This window comes from Aulostomus chinensis, chromosome 5 (assembly GCF_037954235.1).
Source record: "Aulostomus chinensis isolate RoL2024-O1b breed Wild chromosome 5, RoL_Achi_v1.0, whole genome shotgun sequence".
Classification (NCBI taxonomy): domain Eukaryota; kingdom Metazoa; phylum Chordata; class Actinopteri; order Syngnathiformes; family Aulostomidae; genus Aulostomus; species Aulostomus chinensis.
The window spans coordinates 2,186,606-2,196,113 of NC_141324.1; the positions used below are offsets into that span (position 1 = coordinate 2,186,606).

Here is a 9,508-nt window from a genome sequence, read left to right on the forward strand (position 1 = left end):
TCTCTGGTGAAAACTGGCTCCGCCAGTCAAACTCTCTGGTGAAAACAGGCTCCGCCAATCAAACTCTCTGGTGAAAACAGGCTCCCCCAAATCAAACTCTCTGGTGAAAACAGGCTCCGCCAATCAAACTCTCTCGTGAAAACAGGCTCCGCCAATCAAACTCTCAGTTGAAAACAGGCTCCGCCAATCAAACTGCTGGTGAAAACAGGCTCCACCAATCAAACCGCTGGTGAAAACAGGCTCCACCAATCAAACTCTCTGGTGAAAACTGGCTCCGCCAATCAAACCGCTGGTGAAAACAGGCTCCACCAATCAAACCGCTGGTGAAAACAGACTCCGCCAATCAAACTCTCTGGTGAAAACTGGCTCCGCCAATCAAACCGCTGGTGAAAACAGGCTCCACCAATCACACTGCCTCAACTCAACAAGTTTTTTGACGGAAGTTCTGTTTCTCTTCCAGCCAAATTCAGACGTGGCCAACCAACTCAGCAGCAGCTGGACAGATGTGTGGAGAGCCTGAGATGGGAACAAACAAACCCAAATAGGAAACGCTGCTGAAGCTGTGGACGCCACCCCATAAAGAGGACATGTCCACCAAGAAGGAGCTCATCAAGAGTGTGATGAAGCCCAGGTGGAGGGGCCTCTCCATCAAAGACTTTGACGGAGACAAAGGAAAAGGTAGGCCATGGGATTTTCTTTGGAAGGAGAGAAAATGTCTCCACATCGAGAGCATCTGAACAATTGTGGCTACATTTTACCAGCACCCAGAGCAGCCTGCAATGTTTCATGGCTCCTAACGTTTGACTCCAAGTTTCATCTTCTCTTGTGTACAGGGGTGATGGCAAATGGCAGATTTCTCCAAGGGGAGATGGTGTGTGACACCAGGGCAGAGTCACCCAGCTTCAGAAGGGAGAACCATGCTGGGCTCATGAAGACAGGAGGTGTGTTTGGCCCTGAGCTGAAGCTGACGCTTGAATTTCATGGAGGAGTTCTAATAGCCGTGGTCTGTGCTTTCATGCCTTTATTTGGACACTCAAGAATGGAAAGCTTTTATTTTGAAATGATCCTGAAGTCACTCCACATCCTAGTTTGACTCAGTGGTCTGTGCTGTCTTCAGAACAGGCCCAGAACACCCACTCAACATGTGGAGTGTGTGGATGTGGGACACCAATCAGAGATGTTGATTGTAAAGCTGTCGAAACTGCAGGAGGGAATATCCATTCAAACCTTTATTGCCACGAGAGGCTAGCGGCACACTGGGGAGGCAGAAACAGCACAGGAACAACGCAGTCCATTCACTTCCTCATAGGCTGCTCTCTTGCGCCCTCTACAGGGTCAAACTAGTTCTAGTTCTTCCAAGTTCCCACATCCTTCCCCTTCAGCGAGCTCTATATATTCCCAACAGGAAACAAAACCAGAACAAACAAGATTTTGGAGGAAGGTGCTGGACCTCCACCGCTCTGGCTGGGCTGCTAGTAGGCTCCGCCCCCGTGAGCAGCCAACGCTTTTGCTGTCCTCTCCTCTTTTTCCCCACACACACGCGCACACACACACACACACACACACACACACACACACACACGCTTGCCCAGCTCCCATCCACACAATCACCATCACAATCACCTCCTTCCCACACTCAGACATTCTCCTCCTTTGACAATCAACCAGGAGAACTGCTGGACTGTGTGTGTGTTGACCTCTGACCTCCAGGTCAGACACCAGGACAATCAGTGCACTGTGGAATGCTTCTTACGCTGTATTGGTCTGAAGAGCGTCCGTATTGTAAATATTTCCTCATGGCCATGTTTTTCCATCCTGGTAATCTTGTCACTGTCTCATATTTATGGATTCACAATTATAAAGTACGGTGCCACTTGAACTTCTTTGTGTTCAGCCTTGTCCTTCTGCACTCCTTGAGTGAATCCAGTCTTCTGAGCCTCGCCAAATCTCAGTTCCTTTTTCCTCCTACTTTGGGACCTCTTATTGACCCACTGGTGACACATTGGTGCTTAATTCAGTGTCATGTCCCACTGTAACAGAGGGCGCTGTTGTCCACCTTAGTCCCTCCCAAACTGATCATTTCATCCATAGAGCAGCAGGCACCTTAGCAACAACTCTGGACTCTGCTGGCCCCCTAAAGTAGAAAACTATGAACCCAAGGAAACAAGCACCTTGGTACGGTTCTGGAACCTGACAGCTTCAACAAGAAACCCAGAAACTGGAGAGAAGATGGCGCTGCTCCAAACTGGAGGAGTCACATGGAGTCTGGCAAGATGGCCTTAGAACCTAGAAGAAAGCCCCTGGTAGAACCAGAGCAGCCGACTACTCAGCACTAATAGAGTAACTCAAGAACAACCCAGGTTCCTCTTCAGTACTGGAGCCAGACTGACAGAGAGCCACGGCTCTACTGAACCAAGTAGTCCTGTTTCCCTGGGCAGCAAAGAGTTCATGGACTTCTTTAACGACAAAATTCTCCTGATTAGAGAGAAACTTCTTCTCCTGCTGCCATCAGCTGACAACATGGCCCCTAGAACCCAGAACCTTAGAGGCAGCTGGAGGACCAGACACACACTTGGATAGTTTTTCTCCCATCAGCCTTCATGAGCTCAGTTCAATAATGTCCTCCTCTAAACCTCCACCTGTCTCCTAGACCCCATCCCAACTAAGCTGCTCCAAGACCCTCTCCCCTCGTTAGCCCCTCCCTCTTAGATATGATCAATGTGGCGCTGGTATCTGGTTCCGTCCCTCAGTCCTTTAAAGTAGCAAGAATGAAACCCTCCTCAAAAACAAGCCTGGATCCAGAAGTTCTACCAAGTACAGACCAACATCACATCTTCCTTTTCTCTCCAAGGTTCTGGAGAAAGCAGTTGCTAAACAGCTCTGTGACTTCTCCACAGCAACAGCTGATTGGAGGATTCAGTCAGGTTCCAGGTTCATCCTAGCACAGAAACAGAACTAGTCAAAGGTACCAGTGACCTCCTGCTGGTACCAGATGAGGGACTGGTCTCTGTGCTGGTCTGATTAGATCTCAGTGCAGCTTTGATACCATTGACCACCATATCCTTCTACAGGGACTGGAACCTGTCACTGGTATGAAAGGAACCACACTAAACTGGTTCAGGTCATATTTACTGGGTAATCTCAGTTGGTACCAGTTAATGATGGTTCCTCTGAGACCACTACAGTCAGTTCTTGTGTTCCTCAAGGGTCTGTGCTTGGACCAGTCCTCTTCACCCTGTACCTGCTTCCTCTAGGTCACATGATCAGGAAACACTCCATTAATGTTCACTGCTATGCAGACGACACTCAGCTGAACTCATCAATGATCCACATGGAACAAACCAGCTGACTGAACTGGAGGCCTGTCTGAAGGACAGGAAACATGGAGGACCATCATTTCCTTTATTAAACTCTGATAAACTGAAGTTCTGGTGCTGGGCCCAAACACCTGAGGACCACCTGATCTTATGAGACAGGTACCCTGGATGGCACCACCCTGGCCCCCAGCACCACTGTAAGGAACCTAGGAGTTCTCTTTGACCAGGACCCTTTAACTCCCACATTCAACAAATCTCCAGGACGCCTTCTTCCATCTACGTAACATCGCTAAGATCAGACACATCCTGGCTCAAGAAGATGCAGAAAAACTAGTCCCTGCTTTTGTCACTTCCAGGCTGGATTACTGCACCTCCCTCCTACCAGGCTGGACTAATAAGTCCCTAAAGACTCTCCAGCTGGTCCAGAACGCTGCTGCCACGTGTTGACTAGAACTGGTAGTAGAGACCAGGTCTCTCCTGGACCAGAGGAAAAACTGGGGAGTAATTTTCCCAGAGTAATTATTTTAGAGTTATTATTTTCCTCTTCAGTAGTCGTATCTACTCATTTGGAGTCATAAATATCTCCTGTGACCAATAGAGTGAGAGCAATTTTTCAGAAGAATTTCTATTGGAGTAATACAGCAAGGCCCCGCCTACTATGTCCAGGTTTTTGAATTCTAAAGGCGCCATTGTCTCAGCCCGCACTTCTCCGCATCGGCATTACTCGGCACTCGCAGAGTCTGCAGACGGGACCACAAGAATACCGTACATTGGACTTCATATTTTTCCTCACTTTGATGGATCAGAAACCAGGTCAGACTATTATTGTTTAACTTAGTAAACAGCAATGTTTGTTACTGATTTGCAACTTTTCAGCTGGCCACAGCTACTTACCCACAGACGTTAGCATGTTTGCTAGCACCAGGAGTACTACTAATTATTAGGAACAGTATTGGCACGTATTATATAGTTCAGCACTGCAGATGTCAGACCCTTTGACTCCTAGTTCAACATTATTAAAATGGTCTTTTTTCCTCTTTCTGATTTTTTATTAGGAAATATCAGGTTGAGAGCAGAAACAGAAATGCACTACAAACAAATATCATTGCTTTCAAAGAAAACTCTTTCAAATCATTTCATGATAATAGTCATTTTAATGTTGACTTTAATTTAATGTTTTATCTTAAATGTTTTCAAAGAGCAGCAGCAGTTACTGTTGGATATTTAAGCTTATATTAATGTGAAGGAGTGAAACCAAAGTGTACACCAATGTGTAAACACATTCAGCAACAAACTAGAGTCAAAAAAGGAAATCAAAGAAGGCCCCTTGACTACTGCTCGACACGATCAAGCCTGATGGAGGCTGTTGATCAGCCTGGATATTTCCTCTCCTCAGCAGGGAGGCTGTGTGCTGCTCCACCCAGCCTTCATGTGTCATTTTGTCTTTGACTGACTGTGACTTTAGACTTGATTTAAAGTCTACTCGCACAAAGTCGGCAAGGTACATGGTCGTCACGATAAATAGCCCTAACAGTGAGCTAAATGTGGCCATCAGGGTTAAGTCCATGGTTTGGTTCCACATTCAAGAGGAATCATGTGGTATATCTATGTACACATACAGGAAACAAGAACATATTCATAAAAGTTAGACCAGGCACTCCTAATCACTGCCACTACCAACGTAGCTCATTGATCACTTAACTTGGATAGATGCTGAAAGCCTTTTTTGTATTCTTTTCACCAGAAAATCAAGAAATGACAATACCTGAAGAGCCCTCCAGCTCCTTTGGTAACGTATGGGAAATTCATAATTTGTCCTTGCTATATAGCAGGCAGTACTACTGTGCTAAATGGTGTCTGACAGAGGGAAGAACGCAGACAAATTTCAAAGCCGTGAAAACTTCAGAACTTCTTCAATCTTCTTGTTATTTATTGATTTATTGTAGGGAAAAGAAAAAGTATGCAATTGACCCAGGGTGAGGCCAAGAGTTGCAAAGGTAAGGTTTTTGTTTTTGTCTAAAATGGCAGTAATGGTTCAGAGGGGTTTCCAGAAATCACATTGCCAGATTTTGTCCAAAAAAACGTATAGTTCCTTGGAGATTTACATTTTGATACGGTGTCATTATGAAAGTTAATATTTACACAAAGTTTGTCATGGCACCCTGACTGAGGAGTGGCACTTCACATTAAAAAGGCTGCAGACCCCTGGTAAGGGAAAGTGAAAAATAACTTAAGCCAGTAAGATCTCTGACCAACTTACCCCACCGAGAAAAAAAATGAAGGTTCAACCCAGAAGTTCAGGCTGCTATTCAGTAAGTAGTATTGTTTGGTGTAGAAAGTGAACTTCTCCATAGATGGATAGGATATTGTACTAGCTATTCAACAAAATAATTTCTTGCTTCTCCAGGGCAAACAAAACTGTGTGTGACCCAGAGTGTGGTATCAGTACATCAGCACATGGAAGTGAATAGATAAATATTGACAGAATACTACAAGCACAGTTCAATGTAGTACATGGTGTCATCATCTCATGTGTACATCACTAAGAGAAATACTACTGTGTGTGACCCAGAGTGTGGTATCAGTACATCAGCACATGGAAGTGAATAGATAAATATTGACAGAATACTACAAGCACAGTTCAATGTAGTACATGGTGTCATCATCTCATGTGTACATCACTAAGAGAAATACTACTGTGTGTGACCCAGAGTGTGGTATCAGTACATCAGCACATGGAAGTGAATAGATAAATATTGACAGAATACTACAAGCACAGTTCAATGTAGTACATGGTGTCATCATCTCATGTGTACATCACTAAGAGAAATACTACTGTGTGTGACCCAGAGTGTGGTATCAGTACATCAGCACATGGAAGTGAATAGATAAATATTGACAGAATACTACAAGCACAGTTCAATGTAGTACATGGTGTCATCATCTCATGTGTACATCACTAAGAGAAATACTACTGTGTGTGACCCAGAGTGTGGTATCAGTACATCAGCACATGGAAGTGAATAGATAAATATTGACAGAATACTACAAGCACAGTTCAATGTAGTACATGGTGTCATCATCTCATGTGTACATCACTAAGAGAAATACTACTGTGTGTGACCCAGAGTGTGGCATCAGTACATCAGCACATGGAAGTGAATAGATAAATATTGACAGAATACTACAAGCACAGTTCAATGTAGTACATGGTGTCATCATCTCGTGTACATCACTAAGAGAAATACTACTGTGTGTGACCCAGAGTGTGGTATCAGTACATCAGCACATGGAAGTGAATAGATAAATATTGACAGAATACTACAAGCACAGTTCAATGTAGTACATGGTGTCATCATCTCATGTGTACATCACTAAGAGAAATACTACTGTGTGTGACCCAGAGTGTGGTATCAGTACATCAGCACATGGAAGTGAATAGATAAATATTGACAGAATACTACAAGCACAGTTCAATGTAGTACATGGTGTCATCATCTCATGTGTACATCACTAAGAGAAATACTACTGTGTGTGACCCAGAGTGTGGTATCAGTACATCAGCACATGGAAGTGAATAGATAAATATTGACAGAATACTACAAGCACAGTTCAATGTAGTACATGGTGTCATCATCTCATGTGCACATCACTAAGAGAAATACTACTGTGTGTGACCCAGAGTGTGGTATCAGTACATCAGCACATGGAAGTGAATAGATAAATATTGACAGAATACTACAAGCACAGTTCAATGTAGTACATGGTGTCATCATCTCATGTGTACATCACTAAGAGAAATACTACTGTATGTGACCTTTGTATATCATAAGGGTGTCCAAGCTTTTTTCAAAGAGGGCCAGATTTTAAAATGTGCAAATGTCCAAGAGCTGATGTACTTGTACTTTAACCATGAAAGGCAAAATATTTGCTGTGTTAAGCAATTGACGTGAACAGATATTGTAATTTCCACCTTCCCTGGAAGCATCAGCCCTCAAAATCAGTCGTCCTCTTTTCATCAAGAGTTGCCATGGAACAAAGTGGCCTGTATGGGGCACACAGTCAGGGGAAGTTCCAGAGTGCTGCTGTCACCATGAAGTGGAAAGAGAAACTGTGTTCTGGGTCTGCATGCGTTCTTAGTTCTGTTTGACAGTGGTGGTGGGCCAAAACTATATAGCCGTATAGAAGCTGACCTCATGCCATGATTGGCCCCTGGCCGGGACTTTGGACAAGCCTGGTGTAGAACATAATGAACCTTAATTTCAGCAGCTCAAAGGTCATTTAAAAAATATTAAACTGAATTTATAACAGCTACTGTCCTCACTATCTTAATTGAGATTTTTTTTTGATTGACAGAGTTCAAATCAAGAAGATGTGTGGAAAGGCCCTGGACCAAGGATGAAATGAGTGCTGTCATGAAACACTTCAAAACTCCCATTTCAAAGGGACACCTTGACACAAAGTTGGAGTGTGGCAGTGCAGGCTTCCTGAGCACCCTGTTCTGATGAGCAGGACCATTCAAAACATCAGAGATTTTGTGAGGACCAGGGGCCTGATGTTTGAAGAAATATGGTCTGATAGAGACCTCTTTGCTGTTACAGTGAATGTGTTGGGTCTGTGGTTGAGGGTTGTTTTTACCCCTTGATTCTTGTGCAGTGGACTTCCTGTTCCGCTCAATTTCTGTTGTTTAAATTTGAAATCAATATTTTGCAGTTCTCTCAGGACAGTACTTGTGATGAAGTCATTCCCTTACTCAAGTGTTGCTGTGCACTTTATGGTGGGATACATTACTCTGCACTTCAGATTTTTGATGTCGATTTAAATCGTAAATCAACAGTTGATTTGAATTGAAAGATGTGAAAACACATTAATACATTATTCATTACTTATTAACTGATTCAAACACCATTTATTGTCATTTCAGGATATGAGGGTACATAAAAGGAACAAAATTTAGTTAAAAATAGCATTCAGTGCAAATTTGATGTATAAAATAAATTTTCAGTGTTTATTGCATTTAGATAGCAGAGTATTGTGGAGAGAGTACTAGTCTTACAGTTTAGTAATATTACTCTCTGATAATACCAGGTAATGGGCCAGTGGGGTACTTTTTCACTGATGCATTGCCAAACAACACTAATGTATGTGTGTAGTGTACAGTTTGAGCAGTGTGCTGTCCTCATAGGTAAGAGTTTTGGCCTGATTGTGTGTGTGTGTGTGTGTGTGTGTGTTAGTGTGTGTGTGTGTGTGTGTGTGTGTGTGTGTGTGTGTGTGTGTGTGTGTGTGTGTGTGTGTGTGTGTGTTAGTATTGACCACTTAAACCAGTGTGGTCCTCATAATTAAGGGTTTTGGCCTGATTGTGTGTGTGTATGGAAAATGTCCCAATAAATAATGGGGGTCCTCAGAATCCACTGTGGTGCTAGGAAACACCTCCTCCCGCCCCGTCCTCATAATCTTAAAATGTCAGGTTTTCATATTTTCAGATTCTTTGACAATAATCTCATTTTAAATGGACAGAAATGTTTCTACACTTTTTGGGGCCAATTTGATCTTTCTTGCATCTGTCTAACCCTAAGCCTGAACCAATGGTCTACATTGTGCCTTTGTATGGTTTAAGGAACGGTCGTCTCCATTGCTCAAAAGTCAGTCCAAATTACTGAGATGGATGGCCTTTGAGCCTGATTTCAAGCCTGCACGGCCCGACGGGAGGTCCAATCATTGCTAAGGAAGGGGAATCACCTCATACTGGTCAGTTACATCAAACGGAGAATTTGATCATTTTCAAAAATGTCTGTCATATATGTGTTAGGAACAAGAGGATTTTTGTTTTAGAAATCTTCAAACCGGGTCTTATTTTCAGATCAAACTACTCATGGAAAGTGAGGCCAGCCTGACTGACATATTTCTTGACATGGGCAAAAATAAGGACAGTAAGAAACTAAACTGCACTCCAGGATTGGATCGAATGACAAACGGTCAACAGATAAGGTTCCATTCAAATGGGAGAAAGAATCTGGAATGGTCGTCACAGAAGAAGGGTGGTGGAATATTTGCTCTGTGCGGTCAACTTCCAGGAGTTCTGGTCTCTGGAGAGGTTTTTGTTGGTGGACTCTGGTGAGATATTTCATAACTCCTAAGTTGAAATGTTTACTTTACTTATATTTATATTTATACAGCACTTTTCATACAGA

The 9,508-nt window shown here is 43.3% G+C and overlaps 1 long non-coding RNA gene across 1 annotated transcript; it reads left to right on the top strand.

Annotated features, from left to right (window-relative positions):
- The first annotated feature begins 3,847 nt into the window (after positions 1-3,847).
- LOC147260872 (uncharacterized) lies at positions 3,848-8,218 on the top strand. Its single transcript, XR_015116187.1, has 4 exons — positions 3,848-4,130; positions 5,062-5,106; positions 5,264-5,314; positions 7,674-8,218. It is a non-coding gene; the product is annotated as an uncharacterized LOC147260872 (long non-coding RNA).
- Positions 8,219-9,508: the final 1,290 nt, after the last annotated feature.